Here is a 24,734-nt window from a genome sequence, read left to right as displayed (position 1 = left end):
TTAGTTGCACTTGGAGAATTTCAGACACATTGTGTTGGCCAACTAGCTACTGCACAATGGTACCTCCTATACCAAGCCAACAGATATTGCTAATATACTAGTCAACAGATTCAGTGCCAACTTTACCCCTCTCTCCCCCACAAAGGACCAATCACAATGCCAGTAGATTGCCAGGCACCTAGTATTACTGCTGCACAGGTTAAAGCAGCACTGTCCCAGGCCAAGAATACAGCTTCTTTGGGACCTGACAATATTCCTGACTGTGTTCTACATGAATGATAGAGTGAACTGGCACCTCACCTGTGTGCCCCGTTCAATCACAGCCTCACCTCAGGCTTTGTCCCTACCGAATGGTGCACTGCTATAGTCATCCCTCTCCACAAAGGAGGAGCAACTACAGACCCTGGGAACTATCGCCCCATTAGCCTGATAAGTCTGATATGCAAAGCTATGGAACGCATCATCATTATATCATAGCCTGTTAAAAGTCCACAACCATGTCCCAAGACACTCACTCCACGTTCCTAAGCACCCTGGAGAATATTAGGGTCCAACCTAATACGCTCATACTGGGTGACTTCAACTACCCCTCCATTAACTGGGAAAACTACTCCTGTATCAATACACTTGCTCAACGCTTCCTGGAATTAATTAATTCCAATGCCCTGGACCAGCTCGTTCTTACCCCCACTAGAGGTAGCAACATCCTTGACCTGGTCATTACTAACATGAGGGACATTTGCTGTACACCAATACTGAACTCCTCCCTGATTAGATCCGACCACAAACTAATCACCTTGGAAATCCACATCCCTCCCACCCCTAGCAAAGGTAACTACCATGGAAAAACTTCTCCAATGCTAACATTGGGCTCCTAAGAGCAGAGGTGGCTAACTTCACAGCACCCATGCAAATGGTAATAGTTGCATGACCACCAAATCATACACCAATGCACTATACAAACACGTACACAAATGCATGGATCACACCTTACCAAATAGAACCAAGATGCTCTCCTCCAAAAAAGAGGAAGCCAATCTGGTGGTCCCCTGTCATAAACAAACTTTACAAAAGAAGGAGGAAACTGATGTGGAATAAGGTGAAGTCCCAAAACTGGAAAAACCCCCTTATTAGCCTCAACAAAAAGTTGAGATCCCTCATCAAATCCTCTAAATCTAGCTATGAAAACAGAATTGCAGCAGATGGTAAAGACAACCACAAGGCCTTCTATAGTTATGTAAAGAACCCCCACGGCAATATCCAGATTTGCTCTGAGCTACTGCACAATGGTACCTCTTATACCAAGCCAACAGATATTGCTAATATACTGGTCAACAGATTCAGTGCCGACTTTACCCCTCTCTCCCCCACAAAGGACCAATCACAATGCCAGTAGATTGCCAGGCACCTAGTATTACTGCTGCACAGGTTAAAGCAGCACTATCCCAGGCCAAGAATACAGCTTCTGTGGAACCTGACAATATTCCTGACTGTGTTCTACATGAACGATAGAGTGAACTGGCACCTCACCTGTGTGCCCCGTTCAATCACAGCCTCACCTCAGGCTTTTTCCCTACCAAATGGTGCACTGCTATAGTCATCCCTCTCCACAAAGGAGGAGCAACTACAGACCCTGGGAACTATCGCCCCATTAGCCTGATAAGTCTGATATGCAAAGCTATGGAATGCATCATCATGGACCTAATAAACAAGGATATATGGAATCTCCAAACTCTGAATCCCACACAGTTTGGTTTTGTGAAGGGTAGATCATGCCTGCTCAACTTGGCCGACTTCTATGAGTCAATCACCACAGCTGTGGATGAAGGCAAGTTGTTTCATACAGCCTACCTTGATCTGTCCAAGGCCTTTGATACCATTCCCCACTCAGGAATCATAGAAAAACTCACTAATCTAGGCATCAACTCCTATATCACTAGGTGGGTTGCAAACTGGTTCACAGATAGAACCCACAGTGTGGAAGTAGCTGACTCCAAGTCAGACTGCACAGGGATCAGTCCTGGGTCCTCTCCTGTTTGGTATCTACTTTGCAGATGTCCAGGCCAACATGAAGGGACTCTGGCTGACAAAGTTCGCAGACGATTGCAAGTTGGGAACCATTATTAACTCCCTAAGTGATGTTGGCATCCTACAGAAAGACCTCACTGAGACCAGTGACTTGTGTCAGAACCATGGCCTTAAGCTCAATGCCAAAAAATGTGTTGTCATCCCCTTTGGGAAAAAAACCCAGTTCCGTTGAACTACCACATCGATGGTAGTCCATTGCACACAGAAGGCCTTATAAGAGATCTGAGAACACAGGCTGACAGCAACCTTTCTTTTGACCACCACACTGCCACTGTGGTCATAAAGTACTTCTATGTGGCACATCTCATTACTAAGGGTTTTGCATCCAGGAAGAAAAAAGTCATTGTCTCCCTCTACTCTTCCCTCATTAGACCAGTCATCGAGTACAATGCCCCATTTGGCATGTACCTCACTAGACTCCTGCAACAACTGGAGAGGGCACAAAAGTACCTCACAAAGAGGATCCTAGGCCTTAAACACTTATTCTATATAGACAGACTTAAAACCCCCCAACTATTCTCTGTCTCATATTGTCTACTTAGAGATGATCTCTGCTTAACTTACAAAGCCATGTCTGACCCAGCTCTGTTAGAAATGCTATATCTAAAAAAATCCCAATCCCTCTGCACCATATGCTCCAGAGACATCACTCATTACCACAATCAACAGAACATGCTGGAGGGACAGGTTCATAACCCAGAGACTGCCCATGCTATGGAATAGACTTCCTATACATGTCAAACAGATCATCTCAATGGCCCTCTTCAAAAGACTTCTTGATGAGTGGAAGGGAAATAGAAAATTCACCCTGGGGATCACTCCAGTAGGTCTACATGACAGGGTCACTGGAAACTAAGGTTGGGTGGCACTATGCCAGAGTAATCCTATGGGCTAGGCTTGTAAAGGCTCCAGGGCCATTAGCCTAGTACACACCGATGAACCTATGAATCTTTGACCCTATATGACAATCTCTTCCTTGTTATTATAAATACTAATTTACAAAGAAAAACTTCTAAAGGAGCTAATGCAGTTCAATTATTTAGAATTTCCATATGAGCTTGAGCAGATCCTCTTAAAAATACCTGAAGGCACATTTTGTCTTTTGTCTTCTTTCATCCAAAGCTTTATTTAATCAACATCCATTAGGTTTACAATCAGTCTTTTACAAACTCCACTGTGGTGGTGCATAATAAGCATTTTGAACTCTTATAGATCAGACCCTCCCTGCCCGTCTATTACTTTGCCATACAAATAGTCTAATGGTTCTTCAAATATATGAGATGTTGGCATGATAGATTCATATAAATCCAAAAGGTGCCAGGAGCAAGAGGTCCACACCACAAAAATCTGTTTATTGCACAAACCCACAAGTAAAATGTACAGATAAGCACTTTTGTCGCAAATACGTAGAGACTATATATGATAGATTCATATCCCAATGTATCTCTCATCTCTGAATCAAACTTTAACTACATGTCAAACAGAGTAGCACCTTTACTACTTTAATGGTAAATATAGAAAATTTGATGGGGAGCCTCACATTCTCTGGTTTATCTTATGTTACACTCTTTGAGGCTGCTAGGCCTTTTGAATATGCTTTATTGTCTAGGCTTGTAATAGTTTGCAGACTGCGTAATCCTCACGTATGAACCAATGGACATCTGCAGTTAATTTGTCACTGTCTTGCTGCCCCCTCGCTATTCCACACAACAGTCTTGGTATGTATTCATTACTTTATTCTCAGCAGGCTGGCAGGCTGGGCCTATGTAAGATCATTTTTAAGCATCATCTATTTATGCAGTTACAAAAACTGACAGACATGAAGATTATGAAGTGACTATCTTCATCTCAATACTCATATCAAGATGTCTTTACTGATCTGATATAAATACAGGTGGAATCCCAGCATAAACAGTCTTTACTACTCAAAACTATACATTATTAACCTATAAAAAATACAAAATCCCAGACTGCAATGCAGAAAATACCAATGTTACTTCTCCATAACTTCAAAAACTCCACCACCCACCCCAATAAACTAATAGAGGGCAGAGATGTACACACCACCCCTGGCCCACCACTAATTCCACCTAAACATATCCAACACCCAACACCCCTACATAAATACTCCCTTCCTCAACAATCCTCTAAAACACAATACATTTCTTCTTATTCCTGCCTTAAAATATATAAACCTCAATGCCCAAGGCATTTGTAATAAGATATCAGACCTTCATGCATGGATTGAATTTCATCAGTCTCGCATCCTAGTTATTACTGAAAACTGGTTAAGACCGGAAATTAAAAAAGAAGAAATAATTCCTCACAAATGCACCATCATTAAGAAAACAAATAGGTAAATGGCCTGGAGGCATGGCCATCATCTTTCAAGCCACCTTAAAATATCAATACCCACCTCCCAACTATTCCACAATACAGCAATGAAGAAATAATAATAGACAAACTCCACCTAATCAAAAAATCCATTATTATTATAACCACCTTTATCTCCCTCCTCCAAAAATACAATGGCTATTGAAAACATAATTAGCTATTTATCATCTACCTTAACCTAGATTGGGCCTCTAATAAACCTAACTCTAACCCCACATAATCTTAATCTTTGTCATTTTACTCAGCTGAGCCGAGAACCAACTCGATTCGAGAAAATGTTCCTCCTCCCCAAAAAAATACATTCTAGACTGCATACTTTCAACCAGCTGTGAAAAAAATGAAGTTACCTAGCACCCTTCCAGACCATCTCAGTGATCATCACCTCACCTACATCAACAGAGGATTTAGCCATGAGTAAAAACTATTTATATGCGCACCCTGAACATACACCGCACTGGTTAACAACAGGAACAACAATGCTCTTACTTAAGAGTGAACCTGCAAGCCACCCTAAAAATTATAGACCAATAACTTGTCTTCTGATGACGTACAAAATATACATGGGAATTGACGCTGACAGAGTTTATAGTCATTTAGAAGAAAACTCAATTATGGAAGTAGGACAAAAGGGCAATAAAAGAAAGTCATATAGAACACCAGACCATTTGTTGTTAAACAAAGTTATAGTGGAGAATTGTAAGAAGGGAAAGAACCTAAGAAGTATGGCATGGATTGACCACAAAAAAGCATTTGATAGTATCCCTCATTCATGGATAAAAGAGTGCTTAAAAATGTATAGGATACACCCTACACTGATTGATTATAATACAGTAACCATGAAACAGTGGCAGACCACTTTGCAATTAAGCCATGATAAAGGACAGATTATTATCCCAGGGATAAAGATTCAAAGGGGGATATTCCAAGGTGACTCTCTGTAACCCTTGCTATTTTGCCTTACCATTAACCATTAAGATGTTTACTTAACAGCTTAGGCCATGGCTATAATTTGGCTTATAGGAAACGACAAAGTCTAATGACTTCTCATCTTCTCTATGTCGATGATTTAAAATTGTATAGCTCATTAGATGAGGAACTAAAAGCACAGCTGCAGGTTGTCAAAACTTTTTCAGATGATATTGGAATGTCATTTGGTCTTGATAAATGTGCGAAAGCAACCTTTAAAAAAGGAAAATTGTAGCACCAGGAAAACATTAGTTTGGGACAAGAATGTGATATAAAAGAACTTGAGCAAGAGGGGGTGTATAAATACTTGGGAACTGATGAAGGATCAGCAAAAAAACATGAACAAATGCGAGTAAAGCTTAGTAAGGAGTACTTTAGAAGACTTAAATTAATCCTAAAAACAGCATTGACACCTAGGAACAAGATCCAAGCTATAAATAAATTTGCTCTTCCTGTCCTAACTTATAGTTTTGTAGTGATTGACTGGTCCCAAAATGTGTTGGATAGACTGGATATTAAAACAAGAAGGATGCTTCATGCTCTCCAAATGATTTATAAAAATCGGTGTATACCAAGATTATATATTCCCCGTTCTGAAGGAGGGATGGGCCTCCTTAAAATTGATTACATGTATAGATCTGCAATCATGGGACTCCACACATCTACTGACCTCACAAGATTCAAATGTGGTGAAAGTTTTGAAACATGAGGAGAATAAATCTATAATGACATCTCTGCTTAATTTAGCAGACGCATATCGACATCAAGCAGGAATGGAAATCAAACCAGAAGTGGATAAAAACCAGGCAGCAACTGAATGTGCTAAAAAAACAAAAGAAAGAATATAAGGTGAAGGACCAGGTGAGAAGGCAAGAAATGTGGAAAAAATATAAATATAGTTGCAAGTATAGAAAACGTCTGGAAGACTCTCATGTTGATCAAGAATGAATGCAGGAATGGTTAAGGAGAGGTGAATTTACATCAAGAAATGAAAGGTTAATATTGGCAGCCCAAGATAGTGGGCTACGTACAAGCTGGTTTACTAAGTCCATTGAACATGTGGGAGAAACAGACATATGTAGGTTTTGTGGAACCAAATTGGAAACAGTCACATACCTTATTGCTGGTTGCAACTCTCTAATGGCAGTGGGACTGTATACTGAAAGGCATAATAATGTGGTGAGATTGTTACACTGGAGATTGTGCAAACATTATGGTACTGGAGTAGCTTAAAACACTGGAAACATGAGCCACAGAGAATCATAGAAAATGATGAAGTTTACATCGCATGGGATCACCCAATACCAACAGTCCAAAAGATAAATACTAGAAAACCAGATATAGTGGTCCAAGAAAAGAAGACAAAAGTAGCATTGATCATTGAAATTGCCACACCTAGTGACTACAGTGTCTTGTGTACAGAGAGAAACAAAGTCATAAAATACCTGGATCTGCAGGCAGAAATGAGAGCCGTGTGGAAGAAAGATACCCTGACAGTTCCAGTAATAGTAGGAGCAACTGGTCTTGTAAAAAAGAATTTACAATCGTATTTAGATAAGTTACCAATTCATGTAACACCATATGAATTGCAGAAGGAGTCATTACTGGGCAAGTTGCGGGTGCTGCGAAGAGCACTTTTGCCTAACATCAAAGAGTGAAGCAATACTAATTTCATGAATTTTAATCACACTTTGACTTAGGAAAGGGGTTCCATTCCCATCATGGTATTCGAAACCCAAAAGACTTGGAGAAATTAAAAATGACAAGAGACCCTATAAATGCACCATGTGTGACAAGAGTTTTATATATGAAAGTGTTATGATACGACATCAGAATATCCACACAGGACAGAGAATGCAACAGGTGACAAGGATGTTAAAACAAGAAGGATGCTTCAAGCTTACAAAATGATTTATAAAAATCAGTGTATACCAAGATTATATATTCCCTGCTCTGAAGGAGGGATGAGCCTCCTTGAAATTGATTACATGTATAGATCTACAATCATGGGACTCCACACATATCTGCTGACCTCACAAGACCCAAATGTAGTGAAAGTTTTGAAACATGAGGAGAATAAATCTAAGATGACATCTCTGCTTAATTTAGCAGACGCATATTGACGTCAAGCAGGAATGGAAATCAAACCAGAAGTGGCAACTGAATGTGCCAAAAAACAAAAGAAAGAATATAAGGTGAAGGACCAGATGAGAAGGCAAGAAATGTGGAAAAAACATAAATATAGCTGCAAGTATAGAAAACTTCTGGAAGAGCCTCATGTTGATCAAAAACAAATGCAGGAATGGTTAAGGAGAAATGAATTCACATCAAGAAATGAAAGGTTAATATTGGCAGCCCAAGGTAGTGGGCTACATACACGCTGGTTTACAAAGTCCATTGAACATGTGGGAGAAACAGACATATGTAGGTTTTGTAATACTGAATTGGAAACAGTCACACACCTTGTTGCTGGTTGCAATGCACTAATGGCAGAGGGACTGTATACAGAAAGGCATAATAATGTGGCGAGAATGTTACACTGGAGATTGTGCAGATATTATGGTACTGAAGTTGCTGAAAACACTGGAAACATGAGCCACAGAGAATCATAGAAAATGATGAAGTTTATATCACATGGGATCACCCAATACCAACAGTTCAAAAGATAAATGCTAGAAAACCAGATATAGTAGGCCAAGAAAAGAAGACAAAAGTAGCATTGATCATTGCAATAGCCACCCCCAGTGACTACAGTGTCTTGTGTACAGAGAGACACAAAGTCATAAAATACCTGGATCTGCAGGCAGAAATCAGAGCCATGTGGAAGAAAGATACCCTGACAGTTCCAATAGTAGTAGGAGCAACTGGTCTTATAAAAAAGAATTTACAATCGTATCTAGATATGTTACCAATTCATATAACACAGTACGAATTGCAGAAGGAGTCATTACTGGGCACATTGCGGGTTGTTTGAAGAGCACTTTTGTCTAACGTCAAAGAGTGAAACAATACTAATTTCATGAACTTTAATCATACTTTGACTTAGGAATGGGGTCCATTCCCGTCATGGAATTAGAAACCCAAAAGACTTGGAGAAATTAAAAACAACAGAGCCCGCAGGAAATGGACAACAACAAATGTGCCCTCAGTTTAGAAGAAAATGATCTAAGAGAAGAGTTGCTTGATTTAATAGAGACAGACAGACATATTAAGATCAATGAAAGAAATAGACTACAGAAGGTCAATAAATCCCAAAACATTATAAGTTTGATAAAACAAATGAATGCAGTAATAAGAACTGTTCATATTCATGTGATATAACAGAGGTAAACAAGATATATTACTGTACAGCTAAATTAATAACAGATAAAGGCTGACAACAAAAACACAGGACATTAAGGGAAAGGAAGTTGAGAAATCAAATGCCATCATGGAAGTATCGAACGGAGAAAACTATAAAGCAATTAAGACAAAAAGTGTCACTGTTAGTAAAATATAGAAGAGGGCACAGATCAACAAAAATATTTAGAAAGATAGACGTGATAAAATCTATGCACAGTATCAGAAAAGATCAGGATCTATCATGCACTTTTGCAAATAATAAACTAAAAATATGAGGACAGGCAGAAAACCTTAGAAGATATGCAGATGAACATAATGGAAAAGCACAAATTATACAATGACCCCTCCATTAATATTCCAAAATATGCACGCTGATTGGTCAGCGAGCACGCTGTAAATCAAAGATATACTAATGGGTCCGGTCTTTTTTTTTTTTTTTTTTTTTTTGGACAGCAACGGAGAACAGAAGAGCTCTGTTGATGTTATCTCGCTATGTTAAATGAGTTTAACATTGCGAGATATCTTACAAAAAGCAACGGAGATCTTCCTTTCTCTGTTGCTTTTTTTAAAGCTGTCTCACTATGTTAAACTTATTTAACAATAGCGAGACAAGTTTTTAAAAGCAACGGAGCTCTTCCTTTCTCCATTGCTTCCACACACACGTTTCTGATGTACTGCGTAACCATATGCATGTGCAGTACATCAGAACTGTCGCAGAATACTGGACAGCTGCAGAAGGGCAGCAAGGAGGCATTATACAATGCCATTATTTAAGAAAAGTAAGTATGTTTTTTATTAAATAATGTCATTGTATAATACCAATAACCCACTTCTGGGTCTGGGTAATGCATGATTTACCCACGGTTGTCTTTGTTTGGCCACTCGGGCTTCACCCTCATGACCAAACCACACCAACCATGCGTAAATCCAGCATTCCCCACACCAAGGCATGGGTTATTGCTTAAATAAGTAATTTATTGATGACCCAAAAAAGTTTTATAGAGAATTGGGAAAAAAGGCAAAAGGAATTGAAACACCTCCAAAAAAAGAAGAAATAGACACATTTTGAAGAAATATCTGGGAAGACCCTGTGGAACATAACGAAGATGCTAAATGGATAATAGAAGTAAAAGAAAGAATAAGAAGCTCAGATGTACAGGATATGAAATGGGATGAAGTAACAGCCAGAGAGACTGCAACAAAGTTATTAGCATCTTTACACAAAGATATAGCCATGAGCAAACATTATTTGCATGCACACCTCAAACAGACACAAACCTGGTTAACAGCAGGAAAAACAATACTCCTACTTAAGAGGGAACCTGCAAGCTGTCCTAAAAAGTATAGGCACGTGACTTCCAATGATGTATAAAATATGCACTGGAGCTGATGTCAACAGAATGTATAGTTATTTATAAGAAAACTAAATCATGGCAATAGAACACAAGGGAAAGAAATGAAAGTCGTATGGAAAAAAAGATGATTTGCTGTTAAGCAAAGTCATAGTGGAGAACTGTAAAAAGGGGAAGAATCTAAGTATGGCATGGATAGACTACAACATAGCATTTGACAATATCCTACATTCATGGATAAAAGATTGCTTAAAAATGTAAGATACACCCTATATTGATCAATTATATTACAGCAACCATGAAACAGTGGCAAACCACTTTGCAGTGAAGCCATGATAAGGACAAATTATTATCCCAGGGATAAAACTTCAAAGGGGGATATTCCAAGGTGACTCTCTGTCACTGTTGTTCTTTTGTCTTGCCCTTAACCCATTAAGCTGTCTACTTAACAGATGGCTACAATTTGGCTCCCAGAACACAACAAAGTGAAAAGACTTTTCATCTTTTTTTGTGAATGATTTAAAACCATATAGTTCATCAAGCGAGGAACTGAAAGCAAAACTGCAAGTGGTCAAAACCTTTTTCGATGATATAAGAATGTCGTTTGGTCTTAATAAATGTGCAAAAGCAACCTTTAATGCAGAAAGGCTGCAGCACCCAGAAAACATCAGTCTGGGAATAGGTATGTGATATAGAAGAATGCGAGCAAGAGGGCATGTATACATATTTGGGAACTGATGAAGGCTCAACAATAAAACATGAACAAATGCGAATAAAAGACAGTAAGGAATATTTTAGAAGACTAAAATTAATATTGCAAACAGAGTTCACATCTGGGAACAAAGTCCAAGCTATAAACCAATTTTCTTTTCCTCTCCTAACTTACAGTTTTGGACTGATTGAATGGCCCCAAAAGGTGTTGGACTGGCTGGACAGGAAAACAAGAAGGATGCTTCATGCTCATTAAATGATTTATAAATATCTCTGTGTATACCAAGACTATATATTCCCCATTCTGAAAGCATTATGTGCCTCCTTGAAACTGATTACATGTATAGATCTGCAACTGTATGACTGCATACATATCTGCTGACCTCCCAGGGGGTCTATATCAGAAGAGTGAAAGTTCACAAGAATGAATGCTCTTCCGATCGAAAATGCCGGACATCAAAACATTATTTCTGGGGTCGCAGTACAGTGAGGATAGGAATATTTGCCCGTTCCTCACCGTAGTGTGACCTCGGAGTTGGAATGTATATTTAGCAGGGGTGTGGGGGCACAGCCCCCCACAATATCAAGTTCGATGTTTGTGCTTTTTCGATGTTTGAGTGTTCATTCTTGTGAACATTTGTTCTTCTGATATAGACCCCCTCACAGGGCCCAAACATAATCAAAGTTTTAAAACATGAGGAGAATAAGTTTAAGATGACTTCCCGTCTTAGTCTAGCAGAAGCAGATTGGCGTGAAGCGGGAATGGAAATCAAACCAGAAGTAGATAAAAATCAGAAAGCAACTGAATGTGCCAGAAAACAAAATAAATAATATAAGGTGACAGACCAGATGAGAAGGCAAGAAATGTGGAAAATGCATAAGTATAGTTGCAAGTATAGAAAACTATTGGAACTACCCCATGTTGGTTAGGACTGAACACAGGAATGGTTAAGCAGAAGTGAATTTAAACCAAAAGACAAAAGGTTAATATTGGGAGTCTAAGATAGTAGACTACATACACTTTGGTTTACATACTCCATTAGACATGTGGGACAAACAGACAAATGTATGTTTTGTAAAGCAGAATTGGCAACAGTCGCACATCTTGTTGCTGGTTGTGACATACTAATGGCAGAAGGACTGTATTCTGGAAGACATAATAATGTGACAAGACTGTTGCATCAGGGATTGTGCAAATACTATAATACTGAAGTAACTGAAAAACACTGGAAACATAAGCAACAAAGCATTTAGAATATAATAAAGTTTATATCTCATGGGATCACCCACTACCAACAGTTCAAAAAATAGATGTGAGAAAACCAGGTCCATGAAAAGAAGACAAAAGTAACACTGATCATTGAAACTGCTACACCTAGAGATACAAAGTCATAAAATCCTGGGATTTGTGGCAGAAATATGGTCAATGTAGAAGAAGGATACCCAGACAGTTCCAGTAGTAGTAGGACCAATGGGTCCTGTAATAAATAATCTACAGTCATATTTAGACATGTTACAGATACATGTGACTCCATATGAATTGGAGAAGGAGTCATTACTGGGCACATTGTGGGTGTGCTGCAAAGAGCAATTCTAGCTGACATTGCAAACTGGCTCACAGACAGGACCCACAGAGTGAAAGTTGTGGAGTCCAAGTCAGACTGTCGCTCAGCCACGAGTGGAGTCCCACAGGACTTGATCGTGGGCCCTCTCCTGTTTGATATCTACTTCTCAGAAGGCCAGGGCAACACAGAAGGACTCTGGCTGACCAAGTTTGCTAATGACTGCAAGCTAGGAGTCATTATCAACTCCCCAGGTGATGCAGACATTCTACAAAAGGGCATCTCTGAGAACAATGACTGGTGTCAGAACCATGGCTTGAAGCTTAACGCCAAAAAATGCATTATCGTCACCTTTGGAAAAAACTCAGTTCGCATGAATTATCACATTGATGGGAGCCCAGTGAACACTGTAGGGGCCATAAGAGATCTGGGCACCCAGGTCAACAGCCACCTCATCTTCGACCACCACATTGCCACTGTGGTCAGAAAGTCCTTCTATGTGGAACATCTTATAACCAAAGGTTTCGCATCCAGGAAGAAAGAGGTCATCATCCCTCTCTACTCATCCCTGATTAGACCAATCATCCAATATAACGCCCCATTTGGCATGTACCTGACCAGACACCTGCAACAGATGACCAGACTCCTACAACAGCTTGACAGGCCATAACCACCTCACAAAAAGGATCCTAGACCTTAAACACGTCCTACATGGACAGATTCAAGAAACTTCAGCTGTTCTCAGTCTCTTATCATCTACTTAGAGGTGATTTCTGCTTGACTTACAAAGCCATGTCTGACCCAGCCCTACTTGAAAAGCTACACCTAAAGAAATCCCAATCCCCCCATGCCACACGCTCCAGAGATCATAACCTCATTACCACAATTTACAGAACATGCTGGTGGGACAGGTTCATCTCCCAAAGACTGCCCATGCTATGGAATAGACTTCCCATACATATCAAGCAGACCACCTCACTGGCCTTCTTCAAGAGAAATCTTGAAGAGTGGATGGGTAACTGAAAGTTCACTCCAGGGATCATTCCAGTCGCACTACTGGATATGGACACTGTGAACTAACATCAGGTAGCACGATGCCTGGGTAATTTTTTTTGGGCATGGCTTGTAAAGGCTCCAGGGCCATTAGTCTAGCACATACCTATAAAACTACGAACCTATGAACATCAAAGATCAAAACAATACTAATTTCATGAACTTTTATCATACTTTGACTTAGGAATGGAGTCCATTCTTGTCATGGTATTAGAAACCCAAAATACTTGGAGAAATTAAAAATAAAAAACAGACAATACCACAAGCCTACCCAAATCCCTGTACTTCAAGTCTATGAGAAATGGGAGTCATAACAGAGAGATGATAAAATCAGCCAACAAAAGAGAGTTGTATCACTGGAATTTAATTCATCATTGAGTTTGATTAGTGCCTTCATGAAGTAGACCCTCATTATTACAAAATCTCACCAAGATGACATTGATATATAAACTGTATTTTATATAGCATATATCATGGACAGGCAGTTGGTTAAAACTAAAACAGAGAGCTGGGTGCACAAGTCCCAGGATAAGAAAAGTGTTCATTCCTGGTGTGCTCACTGGTGGAAGATCAGGAATGGCAGTATAGAATCCTCAAGACATGGAAACATTAATACAATGGGATTAGGCCAGGCTCGGGGGTTGGATAGCCCCCCTGTTCCAGAAGGAAGTAGCAGTCCACAAAAATCACAAACATTAACACACAAAAAAGAAGCACAAAGATGATAGAGGAGGTCATCGAGGATGAGGAAGAACTGATGTCTTGTTACTGTTATGCATGAAGCCCAGAATTTCCAGATAGAAGATGTTCAAAAAAGACTAAGAAAGAAACTAGAGGAAAGAAAAACACTTGCACAAGAACAACTGTCAAATGCTTCAAATGCAAATCTGTGTTCATCAGTACAACACCTCCCTGAAAACCATTACATAGACCAAGAAAGACAAAGAAACGTTGGTCCACTTAGAAAAAGAAGTGTCAGAGGAAGTGCAAAAATATAAAGAACAAAACCTAGCTATTTTTGAAATGTATAAAAAAAACATGGACATGGGAAAGAAAGAGAGAGAGATCTGATATGGTGCAATATTTATGCAAAGGTGAAAGCCAAACTTTAATTGTTGTAGCCAAAATGTAGTATATGTGGCTAAGTGCCAGCAATGCCCTATTTTCTGTATAGGGAAAATGAGTAGGCAGTTCAAAAACAGAATAGCTGAACACTTGTTGGATATCAGACATGCTAGGTTAACTAATGCCTTAAGTAGACACATCAATATATATATATATATATATATATATATATATATATATATATATATATATATATATATATATATAAGGACCACACATTTCAATTTTTGGTCATTCAACAGGTAGTTAAAGATTCCCAGGGAAGAAATTTAGACATTTACCTAGATATATGTGAACTTAAATGGCAGTTGTGTTTAAATGCAACTGAGTACCCGGGCATAAATGAAACCACTCCTATCACATGCATTTTGAAATTGAACAATATTTTAGGTTAAAGTTATATTTTTAAGTGCAATTTTATTGCATCATATATATGTGTTTTAAATTCATACATATAACTTTAAATGTTGATTGATGGTTTATTAACTAATTAATTAAGGATATGGTTTGTTATATAAAGGCTGGTTGGGTTATTATTCATTGTTCTGAGGAAGTCCCTGTAAGTGGGAAGAAAGCGCTAAACCTTTGTGAATAAAGATTGTACCCTGCAGTTGCTGTGTCGTGCTGTGCTTGTGTGGTTCTACAGTCTTTCAGTTGGATGAGTGAAAGCCAAACTAATCAATATAAAAAAAAACAGCTCCAAAGATATGTGAAGAGAAATGCAGACAATGGCACTTAGTTATGGAAAATTACACAATACAAAATAACATCACAATAGGGGAAGATAGATCAGAATATTAGTAAAGGAGAAGTTAAACAAATAGAAGCTGAAGTTATGGACTAGCTGCGATGTGGAGGATTTAGTGTAGAAAGTCTAACACAGGTTATGTCACAGCATAATGGACTAATACGTCTCCAAAGTAAGGAGAAATAGGAGCAGCAAGAGACATCTGAAGAAGGAATATGGACATGGGAACGAAAAAGAGATTTAATACAGTGCAAAATTTTGCAAAGGAGAAAGCAAAACTAATCAATACAAAAAATTAGCACCAAAGATATTTGAAGGGAAATACAGACAAAGTCATCCAGATCTGGAAAATTTCATAATAAAAAAATAAGACAACAAAGGGGAAGCAAAAAGAGGATTAATAATGGAGAACTTAAAGAAACAGAAAATGAAGTTATGGATCGCATGCAAGTGAAGGATTTAGTGTAGAAAATCCAGCTCTGATAGTGTCACAGCATGAAGGAACAATGAGTCCCCAAATTAAGGAAAAACATGTGGAACAGGAAGCATCTGATCACTTAACCACATGAGCCTTCAGAAGGAAACCAGGAAAAAAGTTAAATTGGAGTTGCACAGCAAGTGAAGGAGCAGGAAACAGTGGCAACACAATCAATGTTGTGGAGTGACAGGCCAGTGAGCTCCCATATGAAAGAGCAATGGATGATGCAGTATGCATCTGAAGAGAATGTCACAGGAAGGTGCTCTGGAACTTTCTATAGAATGCCCTGAAGAAACAGAGAACAAAGAATGTGCCCTCAGCTTACAATAAAATGAGCTTAGGGAAGAGTTGCTTGATTTAATAGAGATGGATAGACATATTAAGATCGATTTTTTTGGGATAAACTCTTGGCTAGTCTTGTAAGGGCCCCAAGGCCGTTACCCTAGTAACCACCTATGAACCTATGATCCTATGAAAGAAATAGATTACAGAAAGTCAACCTTCTTCTTTTGGCTGCTCCCATTAGGGGTCACCACAACAGATCATCTGTCTGCAGAATGAACGGCAATTGAGTTGTATTGTGTCAAGTTGACAGCCTGCTACCCAACCTTCCACAAAAGGCACACACACACACCTAAGGTCAATTTAGAATGTCCAATCCACCTGCAACATGCCTTGGGAATGTAGGATGAAGCCAGAGCACCTGAAGGAAACCCATGCAAACAGAAGGAGGACATACAGACTCTACACAGAAAGCACCCCAGCTGAGAATTGAACCAGAGAACCTCTTACTACGAGGAGATAATGCTAACTGCTCCACCACTGTGCCACCCAGATTACTGAAAGTCAAAATGACCCAAAATGTTAGAAGTCTGATAAAGCAAATGAACACAGTAATCAGGACTATTAACAGAAATTCATATGATATAACAGAAGTAAATGAGATGTATTATTTAATTTTTCTTTTTTTATTTAACAATTGTTTACTGAGAAAGTCCGACTTGGAATGAAGTCAATTTTCAGCGGAGGCCCACGGAGAAACGCTGCAGACACATGTCTTTGAAACTTTGTATCACTGTGCAGCTAAACTAATAACAGATAAAGCCTTAGCACAAAACACCGAGCAATAAGTGAAAAGAAGGGTAGAAATCAATTGCCATGATGGAAGCATCAAACAGACTAAACTATAAAGCAATTAAGACAAGAAGCATCACTGTTAGAAGATCCCAGAAGGAACAGATCAACAAATTACTTATAAAGCTCATACCTCTCACCTTAAAGATTTTTGTAGACTGTCCAAATTTTTACCTCATATTTTTTAACTGTTTTTCATAAAATTGTGGTTTTCTGTCAAATCATTGAACACAGAAGTCAGAAATTAGTGATAGATGTTTGAGTTTCAGACCTCATATCCTTCAGAAAATTCATGCTAATGCAAAACTTGTTAATCTATCAATGGTCTAAGTTTTTAAGAAGAATATTTAAAAATCGTCCCTATTTCTAAGCCTTTGTCCACCCATTATTTATGGCTATGTCCAGCAAAAAAAAAATTTGACAGCATCCCGTATTAATTTGTAAAGGAGTGCGTACAGTTATATAAGATACACCATTCATTTTGACCATGGAATAGTGGCAAACCACTTATAGCTAAATCATTATAAAGGACAGATCATTATCCCAGGGATAAAAGTTGAAAGAGGGATATTCCAGGGTGACTATTTTTCACTGCTGTTATTTTGTCTTTCCCTGAAGCCATTAAACTGTTTCCTGAACACATAGGTCATAGTTAGAAACTGGTTCCCAGAAAACAACAAATTGTAAAGACTTCTCATCTTCCTTTTGTGGATGATTTAAAACGGTATAGTTCATCAAATGAGGAGATGTAAGCCCAATTGCAAGTGGTTAAAACTTTCTCAGCTGATACAAGAATGTCATTTGGTCTTGACAAATGTGCAAAGTCAGCATTTAAAGCAGCAAAGCTGGACAGCACCAGGAAAATATCGATCTGGGACAGGAACGTGAGCAGAAGGATGAATGATCAACAATAAAACAAGAACAATTGCGAACAAAATTCAGTAATGAATATGTTAGATGACTTAAGGTAATACTGAAAACAGCCCTGACACCAAGGAACAAAGTCCAAGCTATAAACCAATTTGCTCTTTCTGTTCTAACTTACAGTTCTGGGGAGATCGACTGGCTCCAAATGGCATTGGATCAGTTGGAAAGGAAAAACAAAAAAATATGTCATTTGCTTATCGATGATATTTAAAAATCATTGTATACCAAGATTATATATTCCTCAAACTGAAGGAGGCATGGGCCTCCTCCAAATTGGTTACATGCATAGCTCTGCAATCGTAGCATTGCTAATCCCACAAGATTCAAACAGAGTGAAAGTTTTAAAACATGAGGAGAACAAGTCTAAGATGACGTCCTGGCTTAGTTTGGCAGAACCATATCAGTGTGAAGTGAGAATGGGAATCAAACCAGAAGTAGATAAAAAGCAAACAGCAATGGAATGTGCCAGAAAAAACAAAGAAAGAAGGATCAGGTGAGAAGGCAAGAAATGTGGAAGAGGCATAAATATAACTGCAAGTACAGAAAACTCCCGGAGCAGCCTCATGCCAATCAGGATTTGATACAGGAATGGTTAAGGAGAAGTGAATTTAAACAAAATAGATGAAAGGTTAATATTGGTGGCCAGGATAGTAGACTAAGTGCACTTTGGTTTACAAAGTCCATTGAACATGTTCGAGAAACAAACAAATGTAGGTTTTGTAAAACAGAATTGGAAACAGTCGCACATCTTGTTGCTGGGTGCGATACACTAGTGGTAGAAGGCCTGTATACAAAAGACATAATAATGAGGCAAGGCTGTTGCATTGAGGATTGTCATAGCTCTCAACCTCTTATTGCAAGAAATATGTGCAAAGCCTAAAATAATGGGGGGACGGAGGACCAAAAATAGGGGCAGATTTTAAATATTGCTCTTATAAATTTAGAAAGTTGCTTTAATAACAGGATTTGTGTTAGCATGCATTTTCTGAATAATACAAAGTCTTTATTTAGTGAGTTAAATTGTCAGTGATTTGCCAGAAAAACATTAATTTTAGGAGAAACAGACCAAAAAGATGAGGCAAAAATCTGGACATCCTGCAAAATTCTGGATAGTTAAGAGGTATGGTGATTGTGCAAACATTACAAAATAACATGAGCCACAAAGCATTATAGAGAATAATGACATTTATATCACATGGGATCACCTATTACCAACACTTAAAAAAGATGGAGAAAATCAGATATAATAGTCCATGAAAAAAAGACAAAAATAGAATTGTGATCATTGAAACTGCTACAATAAGTGACTACAATGTCTTATGTATAGAGAGACACACAGTCATAAAATACCAGGATTTCAGGCAGAAATGAGGGCAATGTGGAAGAAAGATACATACACAGTTCCTATAAAGAATGTAGTTATATTTAGATATTCTACCAACACATGTAACTCCATATGAGTTACAGAAGGAGTCATTTCTAGGCTCATTGTTGGTGCTGTGAAGAGCACTTTTGACTAATATCAAAGACTGAAACAATACTAATTTCATGAACTTTAATCATACTTTGACTTAAACATGGGGTCCATTCTTGTCATGGTACTAGAAATCCAAAGACGTGGAGAAAATAAACTACAGAGAACAGCATGAGCCCCTCCCCCAAAACAAACCTCTCTACTTCAGCTCTGTGAGAAACTTAAACAATTTTGATAAGTCCATGTTCAGTGACATACATAAACAATCTGACTGGACCCTTCGAATATCTTCCTCTAGATAAAGCTGTCTGTCATTTCAATAATTCTTTCTTAACCATAATAAACTAAGAAGACCCACTAATACACAAAAGAGTGAAAATAAATTCTGCCCATGGCTAACCCATCAGACTAAAGAACTCATGAGAGACAGAGATAAAACCTGGAAAAAATGGTGCAAAACTAAGACTCAGTCTTACCAAGATAGATAGATATTGGTGTTTCAGAAAACACACAAAGCCACACATAACAAAAAAAAAAAAAAATTCGACAAAATTTAAACAAGCCCCTAAAACCAGACAAAAATCCTCCCCAAATCCTTTCCCATCTGAAACTAGAGACATTGCAGGCAAATTCAACAAGCAGTTTCATATCCAGTACTCTACTTAAGTCAAACAATAATAACTTATACCCACCCACACCTACTCCCCCACCCGTAGCTCCATACCCTAACAGCCAAACAGACAAATACTATCAGAAAATAAATTACAAAATTGAAATCCACAACACTAGCTACTGACAACCTGCCACCTTATTATACCTCATAATACCCACTGACACCATTTGCTACTTTGTATCTATTCTAATTAATAAATCCATTAAAAAAACTATATCCCAGCCCTATGGAAAGCTGCTTTCATGATCCTATTATACAAAGGTGGCATGTCCACCAGACTGTCATTATACAGCAAGCCTTCCTTCTCACTCAAAAGTACTTGAAAAATGCATACATCAGCAGCTCCTGGCCTTTCTATTTGATAACCAATTACTTTCTCCGACCCAACATGGTTTTTGACTCTACCTCAGCACTGAAACTGCTCTGCTACATTTCCTAAAAATCATGTATCAAAGTAAAACTTTAGGTAACTTTGTTTCCACCCTTTTCCACAACTTGACAAAGCCTTCAGCATGGTCAAATATTAACTTCTCTTCCACAGACTAAATCTTATTGGTCTCGCAACTCCTTCACCTACACAGTCGTGCCCAGTCTGGAAAAATGGAACAACTCCCATGCTACATTCCTTCCAATCACTACAGGAGTACCCCAAGGCTCCATACTTGGGCCCATACCTTTCAATATTTCATTAATGACATGCACAAGGAATTCAAACTTACTGCCATAATACAATGCAATAACAACTCACCTTTAGTTTGCTCAGGCCCAAATCTTCCACCTTAGAGGACATCACACAGGATACTTTCACCTCTATAGAAAACTGATTAAATAAATGAAAGTTGCTCTTAAAAACACCAACAAAACCAAACTAATCCTATTAATTCCTAAAAACATAAATCAAAATGCACTGACATTAATAGTTTCTCCTCAAACAACATAAAAATTGAAAACATTACCAACACAAAATTACTAGGAGTTATCACTGATAGCAAGTTAAAATTTGATCTGCATATTGACACAGCAGTCAGAGACACACTGTAAACTAGGCTCTCTTTCCAAAGCAATGCACCTGCTAAGCGATCATAGTAAAAAATAGCTGCCACCTCCCTCCCCCTTCCTATGCTTTAACAATATTCACAAATCTTAACTCTTCCATCAAAAACAAACTGCAAAGCATCCCCAACAAAATTAGCAAATCCACCTGCAGCCTTCTAGAGTGCTGCCACCATTGCATGGTGCTCAATCCCCTCAACTGGCTCAAACTTCCTTAACACATTACATCTCCCAGCTACTCACAGCACACAACATACTTGACCATCCATTTAAAACACCCTCACTGTGAAATATCAATCAATGGAATGTACCCAGTAGAACTCCAAAATCCTCAGAATTTAAAGTAACTTTTGCTAATAAATCAAATAATTATTACGAATGCTTCTTATTCTGTTTCACCATCTCAAAGGCATGGAACAAACTTCCAAATCTCATCAGACTTTTAAATAACCTGGAACAAATAGGGCGGCGCAGTGGTGCAGCGGTTAACGTTGTCACCTCACAGCAAGAGGTTCACCAGTTCGATTCTCGGCTGGGGTGCCTTCTGTGTGGAGTTTGCATGTTCTCCCTGTGTTCGCGTGGGTTTCCTCCAGGTACTCCGGTTTCCTCCCACATTCCAAAGACATGCATCTGGAGCATTTCTCCCCGGGCCTCCACTGAAAACAGGCTCTGTGGAACCTAGTCGGACTTTCCTGGTCAACAAATGATAAATAAAATAAAAAATCAAATCCACCCTACAATATCATCCATCAACTAATAAACTATGTAAGTGTACCACAACTATGTTTGAAATATACAATCCTAACGTGGTTCACCATGGGTACTATGCAACTGCATTAATATAGTAGTTTTGATTTTATTCACTATATCTTGGAAACATGTAGTTTTTTGATATGATATGCTTTGTAAATAATGTTTAACTGTTTTTATTTTGAATTGTCAAAAATGCATTTCTATATTTGTTTTTGAATTTTTGTGCCTGGGCCTGCACTGTAAATGGGCATTTCAGTTCCCAAACAGAGATTCCTGGTAAACAAAAGTAAATAAATAAATAAATGCCAGACGGCACAGTGGTGCAGCATTAGCATTGTCACCTCACAGCAAAAGGCTCTCTGGTTTTATTCTCAGCTGGGGTGCCTTCTGTGCAGAGTCTGCATGTCCTCCCTGCATTCGTGTGGGTTTCCTCTGTGTGCTCCAGTTTCCTCCCATGTTACAACGACATGCATCTGGAGTGTTTCTCCCCAGGTCTCTGCTGAAAATTGGCTCATTCCAAGTCAAACTTTCTCGGTTAACAACTGTTAAATAAAATACATTTATAACAAAAAGGAAAAACGTCTCTCTTAAAAAATGAAAACCTTTCACTTGAAAATTCCCTTCACAAAGTTAAACAATGAGCCAAGGGACAAAATCAGTGCTACAAAGACTAAGCGTGATCTGGGAATCTTCTCCTCTACCAAAAGCAACCAAATAGCTTTTTTCAACTACCCTGGAAAACTTAGCAGTGACACCTAACACTACACCACACTAACCAATAATATCACCCACTCTGCCCCAAGGGATATAGCCAATATACTAACAGACAAATTTAGTTCATACTTCTCACTGCTACCCCCAGCTCCCCCCCTCCACCAACATGTTCACCTCTCAGCAATCATAAAAGTTTTCACTGAAGTGAAAACCAGGTTCATTATCCGTTATTATGCACTTGTGCATGATAATATTGCCAAGTAGACTAAAATGTTGAACCCAGAACGATAAAAGACACTGAACATTTTCAGGTTTGTTTTACTATTTAGCACAAAAACATACATCACTATGAGCTAATAAAGCACGTCAATTCTTTCCTCATTCTCCCAACAGTGTGATGTCTCTGTGCACTACCTTCATCTGCAAAGTACTTCACTCTGGCTACTGCCCATCTCTGAAAAGATTACTGATAGCTACTTGCTAAGAAACACTCAGGGTGACTCCCTCCTACCATCCTGTCATGATTTTAGGAATGCTATAGGAGGAATAGACTTTTCTACATCAGAACCCACAATATGGAATATTATATCAAATGAAGTCAGGAATAATCCAAACCTAATCAGCCCTAAGAGAACATTTACATAAAGATGCCAAGGTTTAAGTGCTTCTCTGATACTGGCTAAAAACTTTTATTTAATGACACTTGTTTCTTAATATAACATATGCAGTTGTCTGATTTCTCTATATTGGTTCCTTATGAGGGATTTGCTTTATTGACTTTATTCATCTGTCACTCCATTGTTTTGCTTGTTCAGACTCTGTTTGTATATTATAACATCCCTTAACTTGTAACATATTTATTTCACTCTATTATTATGCTTGCTCAAACTCTACATATACTGTGTAATAACACATACCTTGCAATATATGTTTTATACCCAGGACATTATTGAAAAGGGTCACCAAACCAGCTCACTAACCTGGATAATACATTGAAAATAAATCAATAGAAATTCCCTAGCACTGCTGATGCAGGAACGGATACCAACATGAGACCTGCATGGGAACAAGTCTGGGAGTTCGATATTGTGGGTTTCAGCATGTTAATATCATCGCAGGGTTCTGCTCGCTTATAATCTAGTCTTTGGCAGCATAACATTAACCTGAGAAACACCATTTAAAATGGTAAGCTTCTAAGTAAGTACTTGGCTAACCATCCTTGCAGGCTATTTTAGGCCTAGGTAATTTCCATTCAAAGGTAAGAATCAAACCCTCCTGTTTGTCAGAGAAACGCCTTAACCATAATGCCAATCCCATTTCCATGTCAGTATTAAAGCAATAACTCACATAAGTCCTCCTAGAGCAGCTCTGTTTCAGACTGTCATCTGGTTTTAGTCCAGTGACTTGGAGAACCACATTTGAAAATCCCTTCAGCAAGGGCAGACCAAGAACTGATCTTGACAACTGAAGACCAGTAAGCCTTACCAGCTTTAACAGTAAGTTAATAGAATGGCCTATTATGGGGCTTAAATCAGTCCATGTTTGTGAAGGTTAGATCTTGCCTACTAAATTTGGTGGGCGTCTTTGAAAAGTCACAGCAGCAGCAGCAGTGGATAAGGATAAATTGAAACACACAACTTACCTAGACCTGGCCAAGGCCTTTAACTCTATACCACAGTCAGGTATCATAGACTAATCAAACTAAATGTAACCTCATTTGCAACATGATGAATAGCAAAGGGACAGAACCTAACAAATTAAGGTTGGAGACACTCTTTCCTCAAAAGGCCCAGTTGTTAGTGTTGCACCCCCCACCTCCCCAGGGCACAGTATTAGGATTGCTCCTGTTAGGCACTTACTTCTCAGAAGTCAAAGACGATGAATGGCTAACCAGAGTTTGCTGATGATTACAGCCTTGAAGCTGACATTGGCTCTACAGAAGATTCACAGCACCTAAAGAAAGAACTAGTGCAGACTAACAAATGGTGGCAGGACTTTGTCTAAAATTAAATTCTTAAAAGTTTAGTATCTTGTCCTTTGGTAGACATGAACACTAATACACTTATCACACTGATGGTGAGTATCATCATTAGGGACTTGGGCACCTTCATCAACAGTGGACGCACATCTACCCAACATGCATCAATAGTCATCAGAAAATCCTTCTCATTTGATTGACAGCAGTAT

The sequence above is a fragment of the Protopterus annectens genome, chromosome 12.part0, assembly GCF_019279795.1.
Source record: "Protopterus annectens isolate FY-2018-M chromosome 12.part0, PAN1.0, whole genome shotgun sequence".
NCBI classification, from domain to species: Eukaryota; Metazoa; Chordata; order Ceratodontiformes; family Protopteridae; genus Protopterus; species Protopterus annectens.
This window is presented reverse-complemented; position numbering follows the sequence as displayed.